This window comes from Aotus nancymaae, unplaced genomic scaffold, assembly GCF_030222135.1.
Source record: "Aotus nancymaae isolate 86718 unplaced genomic scaffold, 86718_ANA_hifiasm-v0.15.2.pri h1tg000041l, whole genome shotgun sequence".
Classification (NCBI taxonomy): domain Eukaryota; kingdom Metazoa; phylum Chordata; class Mammalia; order Primates; family Aotidae; genus Aotus; species Aotus nancymaae.
The window spans coordinates 14,701,256-14,722,413 of record NW_026988455.1 but is presented as its reverse complement, the minus strand read 5'-3'; the positions used below and the strand labels follow the sequence as shown (position 1 = coordinate 14,722,413).

The 21,158-nt window shown below is 41.6% G+C and overlaps 1 protein-coding gene across 4 annotated transcripts in view; it reads left to right on the top strand.

Moving 5' to 3' along the window:
* SMARCA2 (SWI/SNF related, matrix associated, actin dependent regulator of chromatin, subfamily a, member 2) overlaps positions 1–21,158 on the top strand; it is a 211,045-nt gene that overhangs the window by 12,516 nt on the left and 177,371 nt on the right. For 2 of the 4 annotated variants that reach the window (XM_012454586.2, XM_012454583.2), the window contains exon 1: positions 16,805–16,926. The exons of 1 other annotated variant lie outside the window; for it this stretch is intronic. The gene's annotated coding sequence lies outside the window, so the exon portion shown is untranslated. Of the gene's footprint in view, positions 1–16,804; positions 16,927–18,639; positions 18,724–21,158 lie in introns of those variants that run through there. One more of the 4 variants, XM_012454584.2, reaches the window with a different exon arrangement.

Below are 21,158 nucleotides of genomic sequence, written 5' to 3'. Positions count from 1 at the left end.
ACATCCCAGCAAGAAAGAGCAAGATAATTGCTTTTAGCGCAGGAACAGAGCTATTGGCTAGCCAACATTTGGTTGAAAAACAACATGTTTCCTATAGATAGCCAACGTTTATTGACTAAGTATTAGTTCTGAGGAAACACCAGCAAATTATAATATTCGTAAGCAGATATTTTATAAGTGGAAATCATGGATATGCCCACAGAAATAAAAAAGTAGAAAGTCACACTGTTCAGATTAATATAATTTGAGATTCTTTTTAATGAAAATTCTTATTTATTTTGTGTCAGAAGAACACTGGGGAATAAAATTATTTTGAAAAGAGGGTAGGTGGAGGACAATTCATAATCTCCCTCAAAATGGGCAAAAAGTAATTGTATCCAAAACAAACTTTTATATCTAGTTATTTGAGGTAGTACTTAAGCCTTTCTTAAAATGATTATTCAGGGGAAATTATTCAGTTGGGATTATCCTTACTTTTTATAATTTTTTTTTTTTTTTTTTTTTTTTTTGCCCTGGTATGTGGCTTTAAGCCAGTCCTCTGATTCTTAGAATGCTCCAAAAAAAAATGAATTAAGGAAAAGGAAAGAAAATTCAAATAAGTCAATGGGGCTGCTTGGCAGTAGTGAACATAAAGCATGTGATTAGGAAGAGGCTGAAATGAACTAAAAGCAAGGCAACTGCTTTTTTCAATAATACTATTTCTATCCTCCATTTCCATAGAAGAAAGCAAGCTAAAATGGTATAACAAAAATAGTGAATATTTATCAGACTGAGTGTATGATGTGCCAAGGCCAGTCCTAAGTGCTTTGTATGTACAAACTCAGGGAATATTAACAGCAACCCTGGAAGGATGGTACCCTTAAGAGCCGATTATTACACTTTCAGGAATTTTGTGAGCCTGTTGGTAGCTTGAAATCAGCCATCATGGGAGAAAATTAAAATATGCTACAAATCAGAGATTTTAGGGTGAGAGCCATTTGTTAAACATTTTTCAGAACAACACTGCTATTGCCTTCGTTCACAGATGGGTAAACTGTGGCACAGAAAATTGAATGACTTGCCCGTAATCGTGCAACTAGTAGTTGGTGGAGTGGAAATTTTATCCTAGGCAACACCACCTGGGAGCCCAAGCTTTCAGTCATCGTATTATACTGCTTATGAGATGACTAAAATGCATTGGCTGGGTTTACAAAGCCTGGGTCCCAATTTGGACTCGTCTGCTACTCACTGTTAAAGCTGTCTGAGTCTCAAGACATTTTATAATAGAATGCTTCATATTTATCTCTGCTATATCATAAATAAAATATATCATGTAAAAATGCAAAATAAGCCTTGATTCTTTTCATTCCTTTTTTCCTTCCCTTTCCTTCCTTCTTCTTTCTCTTTCCCTTCCCTTCTCTTTCTCTCCCTCCCTCTTCTGCTCTCCCTCTTTTCTTTCCTTCCTTCCCTCTGTTCTTCCCTTCCCTCTTTCCTTTTCTCTCCTTCCTTCCTTCCTTCTTTCCTTCCTCCCTTCCTCTCTTCCTTCCTTCCACACTGATTATGTCTATGCTATTGATTAGGATGTATGTGACTCTTGCAGGACTTTTGGCAGCATTTAAGGAGGACTAGAGTGAATTTTCTCCCTAATGCTTTCTCATTATCATAGAAAGCAGAACAGCTGTGCTGACAGTGGGCACTATCATCATCATTAATAAATATTTATTGAGCACGCCCTTTGTACTGAACTCTGAGGACATATTAAAGTAGAAGATAAGGTCTTGGAGCTTGTCAAATGAGTAGCTCAGGTATTATAACAAGAGGAAATTGTTCAAAGAGAGAAGAGAGTAACCACAATGGGTGGGTCAGCTGGGGTAGCCTCGGGATCTGTGACAGGGAGGGGTAGAACAGCACCTGTACTAAAAGAAGCATAGAAGGGGAGGTGGGCATTATATGTAGGAGGAATGGTTTGAAGGATAGCACTGAGGCAATCACCATTTTGATGTTTGGAATAAATCAGTAGTGGAGTTTGGCCTACATAGGAGAAGAGGCTAAAAAGGATGGATTCTGGTTTGAGGAGGGCCTTCAGTGCTTTACTGAGGAGCCTCGTCTTCATTTTCTGAACAGTAAAGAATCACCCAAGGTTCTTGGCTAGGTGTGGTGGCTCACGCCCATAATCCCAGCACTTTGGGAGGCTAAGGTGGGTGGATCGTTTGATGTCACAAGTTCAAGATCAGTCTGGCCAACATGGTGAAACCCCATCTCTACTAAAAATACAGAAATTAGCTGGGTGTGGTGAGACACACCTGTAATCCTAGCTACTTGGGAAGGCTGAGGTGGGACTATTGCTTGAACCCCGGAGGCAAGATTGTGCCACTGCACTGCACTCCAGCCTGGGCCACAGAATGAGATGCCTCTTTAAAAAACAAAACAAAACAAAACAAAACAAAATACCCAAGGTTCTTGAGTACATGAAAGATGCATAAAACAGTGCTGTGAATAAGATTAAACTGGGGGCAGAATTACTAGATTGAAATGGGGGCAGAATTACTAGAAACAGAGAATAGTTATACAATAATCTATTATGAAGGCTTTTTTTTAACACCGAAAATCCTTAGGGAATACTTAGAATTATAAGCAAGATACAATGGGAATTGGAAACTCTGATTATGGGACAAAAAAATATATGATGAAAAAGATTGGCAAGAACTACAACTCAGTTAGCACAGTGATTGGGTTGAGCCGGTGGAATTTAAGATGATCTTTTCTCTGATCGAATATTTGGTAATATAATTTATCTGTACAAAAAATACATGCAAATAATAAGAGTTACTGACAACAAAAGAGATGCTTGAGGCAGACACGAATTTTAGGTAAAATGAGGAATTATGCTTTAGAAGTGGTAAAATGAAGGAAAACCATTCAAATATGCATGGCTTTGGGGCAACTGGAGATATGGAACTAAAATTTTGGAGAGCGGTGAAGATTTGACACCTTGTTTTCTTTTCTTTTTTTTTTTTTTTTTTAAACATGGAGTTTCACCATGTTAGCCAGGCTGGTCTCGAACTCCTGACCTCAAGTGATCCACCTACCTCGGCCTCTCAAAGTGCTGGGATTACAGGCATAAGCCACCATGCCAGGCATGACACCTTGCTTTCTGAGCATGGGAGTGACCAAGCGTTCTGAAAGGGCATTCAAAGGAGGGTGGACTGAGCAAGAAGACCTAAAATGTGGGGATTTGGGGAAGAAGATGCAGAAAGTCAGGTGAAGTGAAGTCCATGGAAGGGATTGATCATAATTTACCTGAGAAATAGGAGAAGTGTTAAGTTAGGATTAAAAAGACCAATGCAATTTAGTAGATTATAAAATAATTGACTTCTAAGGGTTAAAAAAGTTAGAACAGATAATAATCACTCTAATTTCTTAGACAGATGGAGTTAAAAAAAAATAATAGTACTTTCATTTACTGAATGTTTCCCTGTGTTAGAAGCATAATATATGCATTTATTGTCTTTTATAATTCTCACAACAGTGCATTGTGTTACGTGCCATTATAATAGCCCCAGTCTTCAGATGAGGAAACTGAGATAGAGTTTAAGACAGCAGGATCTTTAGAAATGTTTTAGAGCATATTCTCTCACTTTATAAATGAAGATGAAAGGGCTCACAGGTGATTTGACATGTCTAAGGTCACTTGACTTGCCCAAGATGGAACTTCATTTGAAGAAAGGGAATTCACATTGAAGGGAAACTAGAAGTCACATTCTCTCTTGTTGATGGTCAACCCATCCCCTAGTGTTGCTGAGCCCTGCCATCAATAAGTCTGTTATGGATTATTTTCAAAATTGATATGGAAAGGACGTCAGCAGTATTTCCTTATAGGTACTTTCCACATTTTCTCAATACATAAATTATCTAAAGATGCAAGGATTTTTTTTAATGAGCTTTTTGAAAACTATGTATTTATTTATTTAAGAGACAGGGCCTTGCTCTGTTGCCTAAGCTGGAGTGCAGTGGTGCAGTCACAATCTAGACTGAAGCCTAGAACTAATGGACTCAAGCAATCTTCTTGCCTCAACCTCCCAAAATGATGGGATTACAAGTGTGAGCCACTGCACCAGACTTAAATGTGCAAATGTTGATGCTTACATTACTCAGTGTTCTTTGGCTTTTCCAAGTAGCTTCTGTTTTTCATTATTGGCAACATTATATCAGATGTCACATGTAGCAATTGTTTTTAAGCCTAGCAGTGCATCCATCACTAAATTTTTTTTTTCCTGGAGAAAGGGCATGGTGGATGTTATTCAGGAAAGAGGAACAGTTGTGACAACTCAGAACACTGATTAAAAATTTAAGTCCGGCCAGGCGCGGTGGCTCACACCTGTAATCCCAGCACTTTGGGAGGCCGAGGCGGGCAGATCACAAGGTCAAGAGATCGAGCCTATCCTGGCCAATATGGTGAAACCCCGTCTCTACTAAAAATACAAAAATTAGCTGGGTGTGGTGGCGTGTGCCTGTAGTCCCAGCTACTCAGGAGGCTGAGGCAGGAGAATTGCTTGAACCTGGGAGGCGGAGGTTGCAGTGAGCCGAGATCATGCCATTGCACTCCAGCCTGGCAGCAGAGCGAGACTCCGTCTCAAAAAAAAAAAAAAAAAAAAAGAAAAAATTTAAGTCCTAGCTAATGCAATAAGACAAGAAAAACAAATAAGAAGTATACAGATTGAGAAGGAAGTAATAAAACAGTTGTTCACAGATGACATAATCAGCTATATAGAAAATCTGAAAGAATCACAAAAATGCTCCTGGAACTAATAAGCAAATATAGGAAAGTTCCAGGACACAGGTTGATATACGAAAGTTAATCACTTTCCTATATACTAGCAATAAATAAGTGAAATTTTAAATTGAAAAGACAATACCATTTATACTAACACCCCCAAAAATGAAATACTTAAGCATAAATCTAACAAAATATGTACAAAATCTATATGAGAAAAATTATCAAATTCTGATGAAAGAAATCAAAGAGGAATTAAATAAATGGAGAGATATTCTATGTTCATAAATAGGATGACTCAATATTATCAAGATGTCAGTTCTTCTCAACTTGATCTATAGATTTAATGCAATGCTAATAAAAAGCTTAGCAAGTTATTTTGTAGGTAATAACAAACTGATTCTAAGGTTTGTGAAGAAACAAAAGACTCAGAATAGCCAACACAATATTGAAGGAGAAGAACACAGAAGACTGACACTACCTGACTCAAGATTTACCACAAAGCTATTGTAATCGAGACAGTATGATATTAGTGAAAGAATAAACAAATAGATCAAATGAACACAATAAAGAGCCCAGAAATGGACCCAATAAATATAGACAACTAATCATGAAAAAAAAAGAATCTAGGCACAGAGTGTCACAAATATTAACTCAAAATGTATCATACACCTAAATGTAAAAAACAAAACTATAAAACTCTTAAAAGATAACATAGAAGAAAGTCTAGATGATGTTGGGTTTGGCTCTTTAGATACAGAGGTACGACCCATGAAAGAATTAATTGATAATCTGAATTTATTAAAATTGAAAACTTCTGGTCTGCAAAAAGACAATGTCAAGAGAATGAGAAGACAAGTCACAGACTGGGAGAAAACATTTGTGAAAGTCCTGATTAAGGACTGTTATCCAAAATATACAGAGAACTCTTAAAACTCAACAAGAAGGGCACAAACAACCTGATTTAAAATGCTCCAAATAACAGCACTTCACCAGAGAAGACCTGCAGATGGCAAATAAACATATGAAAACATATTCCACATCATATTTCACAGGGAAATGCAAATTATAACAACAGTGAGATACTGCTACATATCTATTAGAATGACCAGAATCCAGAACACTGACCATAGCAAATGTGGCGAGGATGTGGAGCAATAGGAACACCCATTCACTGCTGGTGGGAATGCAAAATGTTACAGCACTTTAAAAGATAGTTTGGTGGTTTCTAGCAAAGTGAAATATATTCTTACCATATAATCCAGCAATCACACTTCCTAGTATTTACTCAAAGGAGTTGAAAACCAATGTTCACACAAAAACCTGCACACCAGATGTTTATTTGATCCTTAATCGTAATGGTCAAAACTTGAAAGCAATCACCAAACTTCACTTCAGAAGGTAAAGGACATCTTGGATATACATTAAACCATTGTCTGGATATACATAAAACTGTGGTAAAACTATGGTATATCCAGACAATATCTTGGATATACATTAAATGTATATGGATATACATTAAATGTAAATGTATAATGTATATCCAAGATATACATAAACTATGGTATATCCAGACAATGGTTTAATGTATATCCAAGATGTCCTTTACCTTGATATACATAAACTATGGTGTATCCAGACAATGGTTTAATGTATATCCAAGATGTCCTTTACCTTGATATACATAAACTATGGTATATCCAGACAATGGTTTAATGTATATCCAAGATGTCCTTTACCTTGATATACATAAACTATGGTATATCCAGACAGGAATATTATTCAGTGCTAAAAATAAATGCATTAGAAAGACATGAAAAAACATGGAGGGAACTTAAATGTATATTACTTGGTTGGTAAAAGAAGACAACCTGAAAAAGCTACTTTATTTTTTTCTGAAATACCTACTGTATTATTCCAACTATATGATATTCTGGAAAAGGCAAAACTATGAAGGAAATAAAAGATCACTGGTTACCAATGATTGAGGCAAAGGGGATGAATATACAGAGCACAGAGGACTTTTAGGACAGTGAAAATACTGTGTATGATACTATACTGGTGGATAAATATAATTATACATTGTTCAAACCCATAGAATGCATAGCACTAACTGCGAATGTTAATTAAACTATGAACATTGTATGATAATTATGTGTCAATGTAGGTTCATCAGTTGTAACAAATGTACTGCTTTAGTGTGTGATGTCGATAATGGGGGAAGCTATGCACGTGTTGGAGACAGAAGGTATACAGGAAATCACTGTACCTTCCTTTCCTTTCAATTCCACTGTAAATCTAAAACTGCTCTGAAAGACTAAGTCTTAAAAGAGTGTAATTAATGTTATGAATTGACAATTCAAGCCTATGAAAAAAGGTGTTTAGGTTCTAAGCTGCCTAATAAGTGGTCTTCCTTTTCAATGTTTATGCAATACTTTAAGTCTCAGATGAAGACAGTTTCTAGATATTTTTTCCTGGTTTTCAAAAATGCCCTCAATACTGTATTGCAAATCAGCCAAGACCATATACTATACCCTTGGCTATGACCAGAAACCATCATGACTCTACTGAAACATTAGGCCCTAGAAGTGTTAAGAGCAAATTTCACAGTCTAAACTCTCACTAAGATGGGGAATTTTATAAATTTTGCTGTTAGCATGTGTGATATAAAACATGAAAACGTAATCATTAAAAAATTTTTATTGTAATTAATTTGAATTAGGGTAAGTGTGTCCACTTTACTACATTTCCAAAAGTCTGAAATTATTGCATATGCAATTTTAGGTACTCATTATTAATTAGCTTTCAATTTTTGTTAAATTGTTACACTTAATATATTTGCACAGTCATTGGGGCATGTTCACACCTAATAACTGGTTTGTATACCACCAGTATCTTTGTAAAAATGACCTAAAAAGAATGATTATATTAGAAAGTTGTAACTAGTATTGATTTATTATGATGTCCATGAATTCAAAGTAGAAATAATTGATAGATATTCTTAACATCCGGCTATTTGTCGATTGTGGAAAAAGAAAAACCGAGATGATTTGTATGTTTTGTTGTCATTTTGTTACTTATTTATCAAAAGAGATAGTTTAAGTATAGGAACCTATTGGAAATTTTTATTTGGCTAATAATTATAGAATATAACCCATAAACTCCTGATTATGAGACCCATATTTTAATAACCTGCCCTAAAAGCTGAATATTTATGTAAGAATAAGAAGTTTCTTTTTTCTTTTTTCTTTTTCTTTTTTGGTGGAGTCTCACTTTGTAGCCCAGGCTGGAGTGCAGTGGTGCAATATTGGCTCACTGCAATCTCTGCCTTCCAGGTTCCAGTTCAAGTAATTCTCCTACCTCAGCCTCCCAAGTAGCTGGGATTACAGGCATGAGCCACCATGCCCAGCTAATTTTTGTAGTTTTTAGTAGAGACAGGGTTTCACCACATTGGCCAGTCTGATCTTGAACTCCTGACCTCGTGATCCACCTGCCTTGGCTTCTCAAAGTGCTGGGATTACAGGCATGAGCCACCGCGCCTGGCCAGGGCAAGAAGTTTCTAACTCATGTATCCCCTATTGGTCCAAAGAATATTTTTTAACTCACTATGAGTTATAAGCCATGGTGAGTTGTGTTCAATTTTTTTTTTAAATAAGAAGAAATAGAACAGAAAATATTAACTTCAGAGGGCACTGCATTTAGTCAGGATAAGTATCGTTTTATAAAACTTCATTTTAGTTACTATGTGTTGGCTCTCAGATTCATACCTCATTCTTCCTTTGGCTCAACTCTGTAAGGCAGGGGGAGGGTGACTCTTGCGGGCTGCACTTCCCAGCTTCCTGTGTCAGCTGCAGTCAACCCATGAGAGGCTGACTTCTAAGAAATGCTTACAAGCAGGAGACAGGACATCTGGAACACAGGAGGAAGGGAGAAGGTAGGGTGTTCTCTTCTCTTTCTGCCTCTAGCTGCATCTCTACCAACAGTTGTATCTCTCCATCACTCTAACTCTGAGAATTATCATAGTTTCAGGTTTCACTAGGAGACCCTGGTCTCTGGGGTTCATTAATTATCTCTGGGTTTCTCAAATCCTAGAGGGGATAAGTGACTTCTTACTGTTGCTACTCAATACTTTATTTAACTTCTTAGCTCTTTCATCATCTATGTAACAAATTCCCTGAATTAAATTCTTTCTGTTTTCCTGGTTGGACCCTGACTGATCCAATTCACTGTGTAAGTACATGTATGGTAAGGTCATGATACATAATACATTTCTTACTGAGAGCAGTTAATAAAAGTTTGCAAGCCACAGTCTATGGAAATAAATGTTAGCATGTAATGGATGGTGCTGAGTCCATTTCTTTAGTTGGTCACTGATGGCTATCACTGAGTTGCAGAACGTGATCCTAGAGACATTTTTCTTCTTCCTTTAAAGGAAACTGTTGTATAGTAGATGGTAATACTGATTGGGAATGTGGATACCACAATTCTAATCTTAGTGGGTGATCTTGGGCAATCCATTCAAACATGTGTTCTACTGTATTATGCTTACTTTGTGCATGGAACCAGAAGTTCTGAGATTGATATGTATTTTTAAACCAGTGGTTATTATAAGAAGTTTCAATGGTATCATTTTAAGTAAGACTGATAAATAGTCTGTAATAGCTTAAAGACCAGTGGTGATAGCATTAGAAGGCTATTTAAAAGAACAGTCATTTATTTATATCATTAAATTATGCTTTCACTATTATTTTCCTCAATTAGTAAGCAGTTATTTATTATGTTAACATTAGAAATAATAGCTTAACATTCTGGTCTTAAGTTCTTGGGAAAATAATTAACATTGATATGGGCCAAGAGAACTGCAGAATATTAGGTAACTGTGGTTACAGGTAATGTGAGTTGATCAATCACAGCATAAAATCCACCCCTGATAAGAGGATATATTTTTTAAGTATTTTAATAAAATATAGGTAAAGGGTGAGGTCAACCTCTTTAAGATTTAAATATATCCCCAAACCCTAAGTCCTAAGAATTAAACCACCACCAAAAACGGTTGTATATCGTGATGTTTTTTAATCTGATCAGAGAATTCCTTGTTCTTCCCCCATATTTAAGGAAAGTCTACTATTGAAAGGTACCAAATAGTCTTCATAATAGTAAAATTCCAACAGATATCACAATGTCTCCGAGAAGATAAGCAATTGCACATGCACAGTTCCAGACCAAGTGAGAGCTTTTCCTTTCTGCCCAACCCTCACTGAAGTCAATGATTGTTCAGCTGAGTCTATCTGGAGGGGAGGTCAAAGCTTCCTGCCCAGCATTAAACCTTGCCCTCATGCAGAATCCAGATGCTTGCAACCCTTTCCTGAAACTTCTTATTTTTGTTTTATATATTCATCACTTCTGGCTGGTAACACCATTGAAAACTAAAATAAAGTCATACCATTGTGGAATGTATTTTGTCCCTACCCGTGGAGAAACTAATTTTATTTTTCCCCAAAGCAGAATATTTATCTCTGGTTTTTAAATAGTCATCTAACGTAATTTCAGTAGTTGTCTCCCCTTTGATATATTCTTGGCTTATTTTCTACTCATCTCTTGAATTTACATAGAACTTCAAGTGTAGAAAACAGTACTGGAAAAAGACAATAGTGATTGTGCTTTTGTGTACTGAACTTGAAGTAAGAATTTGGTGGGTGACATAGCATAAGTCAAGCTGGAAAAGGGTCACACACAAACAAAAAGCAATGAATAGTAACTAAAAAGATAAACCCAATAACAGCTAAAGGTGGTCAAAAAGTAAAATGTTGCAATAAAATCTCATATAACAGCATGGGAGATGAATATGTGGATTTAGCTGAGGGGCTTAGAGGTAAGCTACAGTGTCACAATGGTACAGAAGCACATTATCAATCAGAGAAGCACAGCTCAGATCAAAGTGTAGCAGGTACAATGGCCGGCCGAACAAAAGTGAAAATATTTGAACAACTTATGACAGAAAATTTGAGAACCCAAATTCATGTTCTGATTCTTCATGTACAACTGCCCAAAGATGTGTCAAAACCTCAAAGACATATTGATGACAACACAAAAAATTCTTTCTAGTCTAGTCAACAATATATAATTACTGAGGAAATTCTTTAGAATAAACATCCTCAGAAAGCCCATCTCTGAAGTCAAATGGAATCCTTCGCTGGGCAGTTAGAATGCATTTGGTTTATCTAAAGAAACACTGAGTTAGGATTTTTAATGGGTAGATATGTTTGGATATATAAAATGTGCACACTTAGTTTTATAAAAGTTATGGAGAAGATTAATTCATCAGAAAATTATCCTAGGTTATTGAGACTGCTGATATCTCTGGGTCAGTGATTCTTACCCCTTTCGGGGAAGATCCTCTTGAGAATCTGATGAAATGTACAGACTCTGTCTGCAGAAAGCGTTCATAAAAATGATCCTAGAATTTTGAACACAGTTTCAGGGAATTCTTAAATGCTCCAAAGATCATTTGTATTCCACCCCCATCGACCCTCCATCACGGATTAAGAACCCTGTACTGATGACAAATTTTGGGGCAGTTTTCACATGAGCAACACAGATCACTCTGAGTCTGGAGTTCTACCAAGCTTAGTTAAAAATTCTGACTTCATCATTTAGTCATCTCCAAGTTGTTTGATCACATTCCCCTTACAGTTAAAAAGCAAAAAAAAAAAAAAAAAAAGATAGAACATGATTTATGTACATTTATTCATAATACATGTATTCAATATTAACATATCATGTGCATTATAAAACATACACAAAATTAAAATTGTAAAAGAATTAGATGACTATAACAGAAAATTTTCAATTATCTTGCTAATCACGATATCATACAATCGATAGTATCTCAAGGAAAAATACATGCTTAGATAAGAATTCATCATTCATGACAGTTAATATAAATCCAAATTTCAAATAGTCCTGGAAAATTGTGAATGTTTTTGACCTATTTCCTGGTAGATCTAAGTAGACTATCATTGTGTTACTCCTCAATTTGGCTGGAAAAGAGTTCTTAGAGGTTAAACTGGCAAATTTGATCCTGATTTTCACCTGTGCTTACATTATTGGTATTATCTCAATCTTCTATTTCTTCATAGAAATTGTTTTTTAAGTCACGTGCTCCCCAAATAAGAGAGCTGACTGGTTAAAACTAGATGCTATAATCTTATGAATTTATTTAATGTGGAACCTGCAAACTTGAGGCAGTATCGATGCTTAAAAAGATGTCAATGGCGATGAAAGAACCAGAAGGTGCCAGTATCACCCTTCTGCCTGTGGAACTTTTTGTTTTTCAGTATTCTTCAGCTACACTACATGACACATGACCAGTTTACTTAGAGACAATGTAAAGACTCTAGGATCGAGGGTCAATGAGTATAATAAGTATACATAAAGCTGTATTTTTGTCCTTGCATCATTATTTGTTTTAATCATTAAAGAAGACGGAAATAGAATTTCTTCTGTTCTTCCCATATCACAATAAATTTTCTTGGTCATTCTACTTTGGAGACCCCTGCCTTAGGCAAATTCTTTCTTTTTTTTTAAGATGGGGTTTCACCATGTTGGCCAGGCTGGTCTTGAACTCCTAACCTCAGGTGATCCACCCACCTCGGCCTCCCAGGGTGCTAGGATTATAGGCGTGAGCCACCACGCCCAGCTGGCAAATTACTTCTTGCTTCTCAGTTTCCTTATCTGTAAAATGGAGATGAAGTCATGTATCTCATTGGGTTAAATGGATTAAAGAACATATGTACAAGTCACTGCACAACTCCAGGCATGTAATTTAAAAGAGAAGTAAAAGGGAGCTGCAATTATAATTAGTACTACTCTATTAAACAATTGCTAGGTATGCATTCATGTTACTCCAAGACTAATTTAAAAACAAACAAAACTTCTTGTCAGTGCTCTTTCTTTTCTTTCTTCTTTTTATTTTTATCTCACACTGTCGCCTGGGCTGGAGTGCAATGGGGCTATCTCAACTCGCTGCAACCTCCACCTTTTGGGTTCAAATGATTCTCCTGCCTCAGCCTCCCAGAGTAGCTGGGATTACAGGCGCCCGCCACCACGCCCAGCTTATTTTTGTATTTTTAGTAGAGATGGAGTTTTACCATGTTGGCCAGGCTGGTCTCAGATTCCGGGCCTCATAACCCGCCCACTTCAGCCTCTCAAAGTGCTGGGATTACAGGCCGGAACCACAGCGCATGGCCCTTGTCAGTGCTCTTTCTATGACTATAAGAGCTGTAGTTTCACCTTATCTTCCCACCTCCCCCTCCCCCAAACAAAACAAAACCAAAAACATTTTCCAAGCTTTTCAACTTGGCAGATAAAGATTCAGAACACTTATTGATGTTGTTCATTAACATGATAATTACTAATAGTGAAGACCTGCTAAATTTTCTATGTCAGATAATTTTATTATCTATCTCTCATCCTTTCCTTCAACACAGTTTTTCTTCTTCTTTTTTTTTTTTTTTTACAACACAGTGTGCTAGGTATCAGGATAATTGCTGAGGTTTCAATGATGAATTGAAACACCCTCCAGGCAGTAACCATCTAGAGGACAACACCAAACAAATAATGGCATCAAAGTGATAAGTGCTGTAATGGAGGCACACACTGGTTGCTATGGGAGCAGAGGAGGACAAGCAGCTTCCTCTGCCTGGGGAGAAAAGGGAAGACCACTGGAAGGATTCTGGGTCATAGCTAAGTCTTGAGGATGTGGGTTGAGACCTGCACTTCAGTCAGAGGGAAGAATGTCCAGTGTGGTCACTTAGGAACCAAACGGTAGACGGGTTTTCCTTGACCCCAGGCATTTTGGCTGGTGGTGGGGTGGGGGGGTCAAAAGGCTGGTAGGGACCTGTCTATGCACAGCCCAGCCTAAGATAATAGGCAAAGAAGTTTGAAATTTATCGTAAAATGGATTGGGAATAGACAAAGGATTTTAAGCTTAAGAGTGATATCATCATAAAGAGAATTTGGGTGGTATTTTGGAGGAATGGTGGTATTCTGTTGGGACTAGAAGCTTCCTAACTTTGTACACGAAATTTTTCTTTACGAGGGTGCCGTATCTAAATATTAAGCTTTAAACCCAATATCTATTCTATACAGAATGCCAACCAAAGCAGACTTACATAACTAGTGAATGTGGCCATACAGACATGAAAAAGTGACTTCTATCTTTTGATACCAAACTAGAAAGGGAAAAGCAAGTTCAGAGAACACATTATGACTCATCAAAGTCCGAAAAAGAAAAGCTTCGTGTGAATGTAGCACCCTGTGCAGCCTCCTGGAGTCCTTTTACCCTCCAACCACATTTGCTTTTGTATGCTTTTCTGCAAAACAAAACAACAACAAAAACCCATCATTTTCCTCCTTAACTTCAATTGTTAAATTTCGTTTTACCTCAGACATGAAACTCATGCTGTATGTTCTACAATCTTCTTTTTGTACCAAGTGAATGATGCTGCCTTTTCATTTCTCCTGAGTTTAGGCCTTATTTTATGAAATTCCTAACTGCTGGGGTACAAACTACAAACAAGACGAATCTTTAGAAGAAAGAGTTGAAGGGTGATGGGGGAAGGTAGGGCTTTCTTAGATCAGTATGAAGGGAGAAGGAGATGCAATACCTATACATAATCTCTGTTCCCAATGATATATTTTATTTTCAGTTCCCATAGCTGCGTGTATATAATACATGGATACCAACACCTCCAATTACAACATCAAAATTTTATATGAGCTGAAGAATATACACACATAACAAAGGGAATGTTTCTTTACTTTCCCTCTGACAAAATGCCAGAAGGAATGGACAGTTTCTTTCTTCAGTGACTTACTAATTAATTGGGTTTTGTTTTTTTTTTTTTTTGAGGATTTGCATGGTAAGTGGAGGGAGAATCTTAAGGGGACAAAGGGCATTTATTCGCAAGGGAATAAATGTGAAGTCATCAATTTCTGAAAATTGGCATGTGAGGTTGGCATACCAGGGAAAGACATTAGACCCTAAAAGATTGATACCTAATACTCTCAATGTAATAAGCATTGCCATTAGGTTAAAGCTCTTTATTAGAGACAGTGAGGTTATCTGGCTATATTATTAGTTACAACTTTTTAGGCAGTTAAAAGTATTTATGTTACACTTTTACTTCACAACTAATCTTGTTTTAAAATCTCTCGCTATATATTTCCCAGTTAGTAGTTATACTGGCATATCCTCAGGCAGAAAAGCAAGTTCTCACAATGGATCCTTCAGGGCATACTATATTCTATTTCTCTTAGCTGTGTTATCTTTTGTTGTCTTGAAGTTCACTTCAAGACAGACAGAAAATGATGACGCTAAAGTTAACAAGTAAGTAACATGACCTTAGAAAGTTACAGGGTGGATGATCACCAACACTCCTAGCCAGCATGAAAATGATGCCCTGGTGGGCTCCGCTTCAGCCAGCAGTGGACCAGTGGTAGAAACAATTCTTGCTTCTTAATGACTACATGCAGTATTTGGTGTTCTTTCCATTACTTCCTGTCTTCAACTTATCCAGCTTGAAGTTTTAAGCATCCTAGAACTGCATTTCAGACCCAGTTGCTCAAATAGAGCCAATTTTGCAACAGTAAAATGCTCTTAAAATAAGATTTTACTCTGGGGGAAAAATCCTCAACCAGATAGTCACAGTGCACTTTGAATGACTAATTTTAGCCATTACATTACGAAATAAGGGATAAATCATACTTTTCATAACACTACTGCATAGGAACAGTTTTAATTTTAAGAGTCAAGCACCTACATTAATCTGAGTCTAAAATAATAGGCCCCTGATTTAAAATCGCCTAACATTCTTTCACACTTCATAAAACTAAAAATAAAATTGTGTCACCAAACACTGACCTATTGGTCCGGCCAAAGTACTGTATTTCAAGGAAAATTGGAGCAAAGAGGTCTCAAAACCGCGACTTGCCAGCAGATTACAATTTGTAGCCTTAATTGGTCTTAAACGCGGGGTGAGAGGGAAGAGACCACGGTCTGTAGAGAATAAGAGATTTATTTCCCTTCTTAAATCAAAACCAGATTCCATGCTTCAGGCACCCCCTAACCCGCCAGCCCCGCCCTCAAGGGATTGTTTTCCCATATTTTTGTATACGTTTTAGCTTAGATGGCAGGTGAGGGAAGGTTACAGTGCTGTGTCTAGTCCACGAAGTAAACAGAGAGGTTAGGGCGGGTTTACTTATTTATAAGGCGTTCAGCCTCTCAGCCGTTTCTCCCTCGTTGGCATTTGGAAGCTTGCAGTCCCTTCAGAGAAGAGACAGATTTGGCAGGAATGTTCTTTGTGCCCACCTCCCGTTTTTACGGGGGATAGGGGGCAGATTTATCATGACAGCCTTGGGGAAGGGGGAGAAAAAGTTTCAGCCTGCACGACAATGCCCGTTTTTTCCACAGTCAACACTGTGCCACAAACAGCTTTGGTGCCACTCGGAGCCCTCCCCCAGTCCCCTCCCTTTCTCTCTGCAGGCTCGCACTGGCAGGCGGAGGCACAGTTAAATTCCAGCACCTTCTCTACATACCCCCAAACTACTACGCGGTATTACTACGGCTGCCCTCCCTTTTTGCTTCGCCTCCTCCCCTTCCCCAGTCTCCCCGGAGGAGCCCCGCAGCGTCCGAGGAAGAGGACTGCCAGGAAGGGACAGCGGGCGCCCAACTCCAGCAGGGCTTGGGGCTTTCTGCATCCTACGCAGTTTCCCTGCTCCAGGCACAAACACGGCCCGAGAGCCGGCGCCTCGCAGACACACACGGATCCACGCATACAGTAGAGCTGTCTCGATCCACATTCTTGCACACCGCCCCCTCTTCCCCCCGCGCTCCCGGAGTCGCTGAGCTAGGCGAGTGACAGGCGCGTCCCGCCAACCCGCGCCCGGGCGGGCAGGGAGGAGCGGCGCGCGGGGCCAACTGCGGCGCGTCTTCCGGCGCCCGCGGAGGAGGCGAGGGTGGGACGCGGGGCGGAGCCCGAGTTTAGGAAGAGGAGGGGACGGCTGTCATCAATGAAGTCATATTCATAATCTAGTCCTCTCTCCCTCCGTTTCTGTACTCTGGGTGACTCAGAGAGGGAAGAGATTGAGCCAGCACACTCCTCGCGAGCAAGGTAAATATAACTTACAACTCTTTTCTCCTCTTTCCCCTCCCTTCGGCCGCCCCGCTGCAGCCGCCGCGCAAACCCCTCCGGCTCCGCGCCGCCTTCGCCCGGGATTATTCATTATTATCCTAATTATTATTTATTGTGCATGCACGGAGACCAAAACAAACAGGCGGGCCAACCGCCACAACAAAAAAAGCCCGCCTCCTCCCCGCGGGCCTCAGGTGGAATGCTCTAACGACAGCTCCCAGGCGGCGGTGGAAGAAACGAGAAAGTTTCAACCGAACCTTGCTGTTCTAATAATAACAGTAATAATTACTACTTCAAGGGGGCAAAGGAGGAAAAAAATCCCAAAACACCACAGCCTTGATCCTGAGTAGGTAGTCAGAGATGCGCTGCCAACTCAAGGTTGCAACACACACATTCGGCCAGGTGGCAATCCCCCCCCATCCCCTTAAAAGCGAGGCGGGGTGGGGGGTGGCAAGCAGGAGAGGGGAAGGCTGGGGGATAGGGGAGGAGGATGGAAACGCTACTGTTCATCCCGAGCGACCCTCCCCGGAAGAGTTGGAAGGGGAACGGGAAAGGAGGGCGAGGAGCCCAGGCTGGCGGCGGGGCGCCAACGAACGCTGCTGCCACCCGCTTCCCAGGGACTTGTTTAAAGGGCTCCGGCTGCGGAGACGTGAGCGGATCACAGCGGGAGAAGCCTGAGCTGAGGCGCAGAGGAGGCGGCGGCCACTGCCGCGGGGCCGGTGCGTGCCTGGTCGGAGGTGTCATCTCCACTTTCCGCGTTTCCTCGGCGGGGATGGGGACGCTGATTGGTAGGCAGGCCTTTAGGCAAAGGGGCTGCCAGGGGGGCTGCGCCCTGGGCGCTGCGGACGTCCCTGCTCCTGGTACCTGGCTGCAGCGCAGGCTCGGGTGCTGAAGTTCGGGATGTCCGACCCGGGCCGCACTGCTGGAGGGGAGGAGGAGGCCCCCAAGGAGGTCGGAGATGCCTGCTGGGCTCCGTGACCCTGCCCTCCCTCTCCCCGGGTCTGTGTTCTTTTGCTTCGCGTCTTCCCCTAGCTAGTGGCGCGGGAGCTGCGGGCGTGGGGCGCTTGCGAGCGTCCGGGTGCTAGGGGCGCACTGGGACCCAGGAGAGCTACGGCGGCTGCGGGCCAAGGGAGGCCATGATCCGGATAATCTCTGCCTGACTGTCACAAACAGGACCCGCACACCACCGGGCAGCGGCGGTGGCGTTCGCCCGGGAAGGGGAAGGGCTGCGGTGGGGAGGGAATAGGGGGGTGGCGAGGGCGGGAGGCGGGGAGACCTGGTAGGAGCCTCCTCCCGGCGATGACACGCACTCCTGCCTTCTCGCTCCCTGCTTAGGAGTTTGCTTTATTCCCATCCCAACCTGGTTTACCCCTTCCTTTGCTTTTCCCCTCCACCCGGCCGTCTTCCCTCCTCCCGTTTGCGTTGCAAAACATGGCCATGCCATCTGCAAAGGTGTCGCGATACACTTCCCTAAATAACCGGTCTGGCGCTCCAGCCCCTCGGCGCCCTTCGGCCACAGGGCGCACGCTGAGCACAGTGCCCCTGGTGCACCGCACCAGGCCTCGCAGCCTGGGGGCAGTTACAGCGCGCTGGGCGGGGCGCGGCAGTGCGGGCTCCAGGGGACACCCGCGCCTTGGCCGGGGCACTTGGGCCGGTTTCCGGTACACGCGGGGAAATCGCCTCCTGCCAGTGTCTGATCGCTCGCCTCTGCCTCCGCCTCCGCCGCCTGGATTGCATTATTATTTTTATCCGGGTTGCCGTTTGCTGCGGATGGTGGTGAGCGCGGGGCTGGCTGGGCTGCTTGGGGGGTGGGGTGGAGGGAAGTTGGACGTGGATCAGGCAGGAAAAAAAAAAGTTTGGCAGGGCGGCTAAGTAGGGTGGAGGGGTGGGAGGGGGCGGCGAGCTCCCGCGGCTCGAGTCTCCGCGCCCTCCCGGCCCGCGCGAGTGTGTCTGCGCGTGTGAGTGTGTGTTGTACGCGCCACGGCCAGTGAGTCGGGAGCAGCGGCTCGGGTAGCCTTTCCTGCCCGCACCCTCCCCTGGAGCCCGGGGAGGACAAGGCGAGGTTTGGTGGCGAGGGCTGGTGGGGGTGGCGTGTGCGTGTGGCTGTGAGTGTGTGTGTGCGCGCTCGAGCGGCGGAGAATCAGGAAGTCACAGCAGCGAAGCGCACACAGCACACAGACATGTTTGATCGCCGTGACATGACGCGCGCGAGGGAGGAAGCGGCGGCGGCGGCGGGGGCCGGGCCGCGGGCCTAGGGCTGCGGCGCGGAGACCGGTTCCCGGCCGCCGGCGCGCCGCCACCCCAAGCGCCGCGAACCCCGCGCCCCTTTTTGTTCCGCGTCCTCCAGGTAAGGAGCCTGCGCCGCCCTGCCGCCCGCTGTGTGCGGAGCTTTCCAGTTCTTTCCCTGCCAGCCCCCTCCGGTCTCCCGGCTCGCCTTTCTTGCAAAGTCAGGCAGGCGGGGGAAGTGGGCTCCTTGTCCTCGGATCGATTGCGTGGAAAACTTTCCAGCGGGAGGCACCGTGAGGGGGAAGAAGGCCTTGCTGGCTGCTGTTGCTTGTCAGTTCTCTTCTGGGTCCGGAGAGTGTGAGTCGCTGCACCCTGGGGCTGTTGCACATTCAAACTTCGGGCCTAAACGTACCTCCAACTCTCGCAAGATTTACTCCAGTAATAAAATAATATTCAAAGTCGTCCACTCGCTCTTGCCAGGCGTTTGGATTTTTTAAGGGAATGAGGAAGGCTTGGGAGTCGAGGGAGTGGGGGTGTTTGCAGAATCCGTTCCTTATTCAATGTCTGCACCGGGTGTTATGTAATTTTAGTAGCACATGGGTGCAAAGCCTAGACTGGGCTTCTCCCCTCCTTTGTTTATATAACTTTTGGTTGAGTTTTGCAAGGTTGTCTCTTTTTTTTTTTTTCCCTCCGCCCTAACCTGATGGAGGTTGGTGCTTTGGAAAAAGCAAAGCGACCCGGGCTAGTAATTTTTTGGAGAGATGTCATCATTGTTTCCTTTCTGGTCATTATGTAGGCATGTATGACTTTGTATGTGTACTGTTAAAGCACAAGGAAGACATTAAGGATACAGTTTGCTGCATTGAATGTGTGTGTTTGTGTTTTAAATTTCTGCGTTACTGTTAGCAGAAATGTTAAATTTATAATAGCAGAGTTAAATTTCAAACTTCCATTTCAAAAGACTTAAAATTTACACCTGGTTGTGTGCCTTGCTTATCTGAACAGAATGCTTGCATAAATAATGAGATTATTGCTTGGGTGTTGAGTAGCAGAAAATTTCTATCCAACCACCAAAGACTCCGAAACCACTGAGAACGCTAATAATTTAAAAAGCCATACCCAATGCTGTGTATGTGTATACTTAAATATTCGCATTCAAATATTTTCAGTGATATTTTCCATCTGCTATCTGGGGGGCCACTACCGGAAGCTTGTTGGCCGGCGCTGGACTTTCATGCTTCCAGGCTACCTCTAGCACACTGGAGAAGTGTTAAGAGGCGTGGCAGGTTTGAATCCTAGTGGCTGCGTTGTTATGCAAAATGAGACACACTTTTTCTTTTAGGAATCTCATTGCTCTTTTATTCTCCTGGACTTTCTTTTTTTTTCCTCAGATGCTTCCTTACAATGCAAATGTTTGCTATTGTAAAGAGGGGATTTAGAGACACCTGTTAGGTCCAAAAGATACTTATTTGGGTAGGCGGAGGGGAAAAATAAAAAATAAAAACAGCCCAGTAGATGAGAGGTCCATCTACCTTTGGGGCATCAGAGAGATGCCATTTTGGTAAAGAACATTTAAAATGAATGAGGAATGTGGGGTATCAGAACCCTTGAAGAGGGTTGGGGGAGGGAGGGCTTCCTTCAATGCGGCCTTTCTCTTATGACTTATATCAGTTACAGCCCAGCATCAGAACTAACTGCACTGTGGTGTTTCACAGAAAATATTCACCACAAGAGCATGTTCAAAGCAGCCTTAGATCTTTTCTTTTGTTCGTTTGTAAAGTGGTTTTTGAGCATTTCTCGTCAAGTTTCTTGAAAAGTGCTTTGACAAACACCTGAGGCTTAGAATTGACAAAAAAAAAAAAAAAAAAAAAAAGTGCCTCTGTTAATGCTTGAATTCTGTTTAAAGTATTCCTGACCATGGTATGACTACAAAGTAACACTTTTGCAGATAAGTATTTAAAAATTTTTTCTTTGATTAAGTTTAA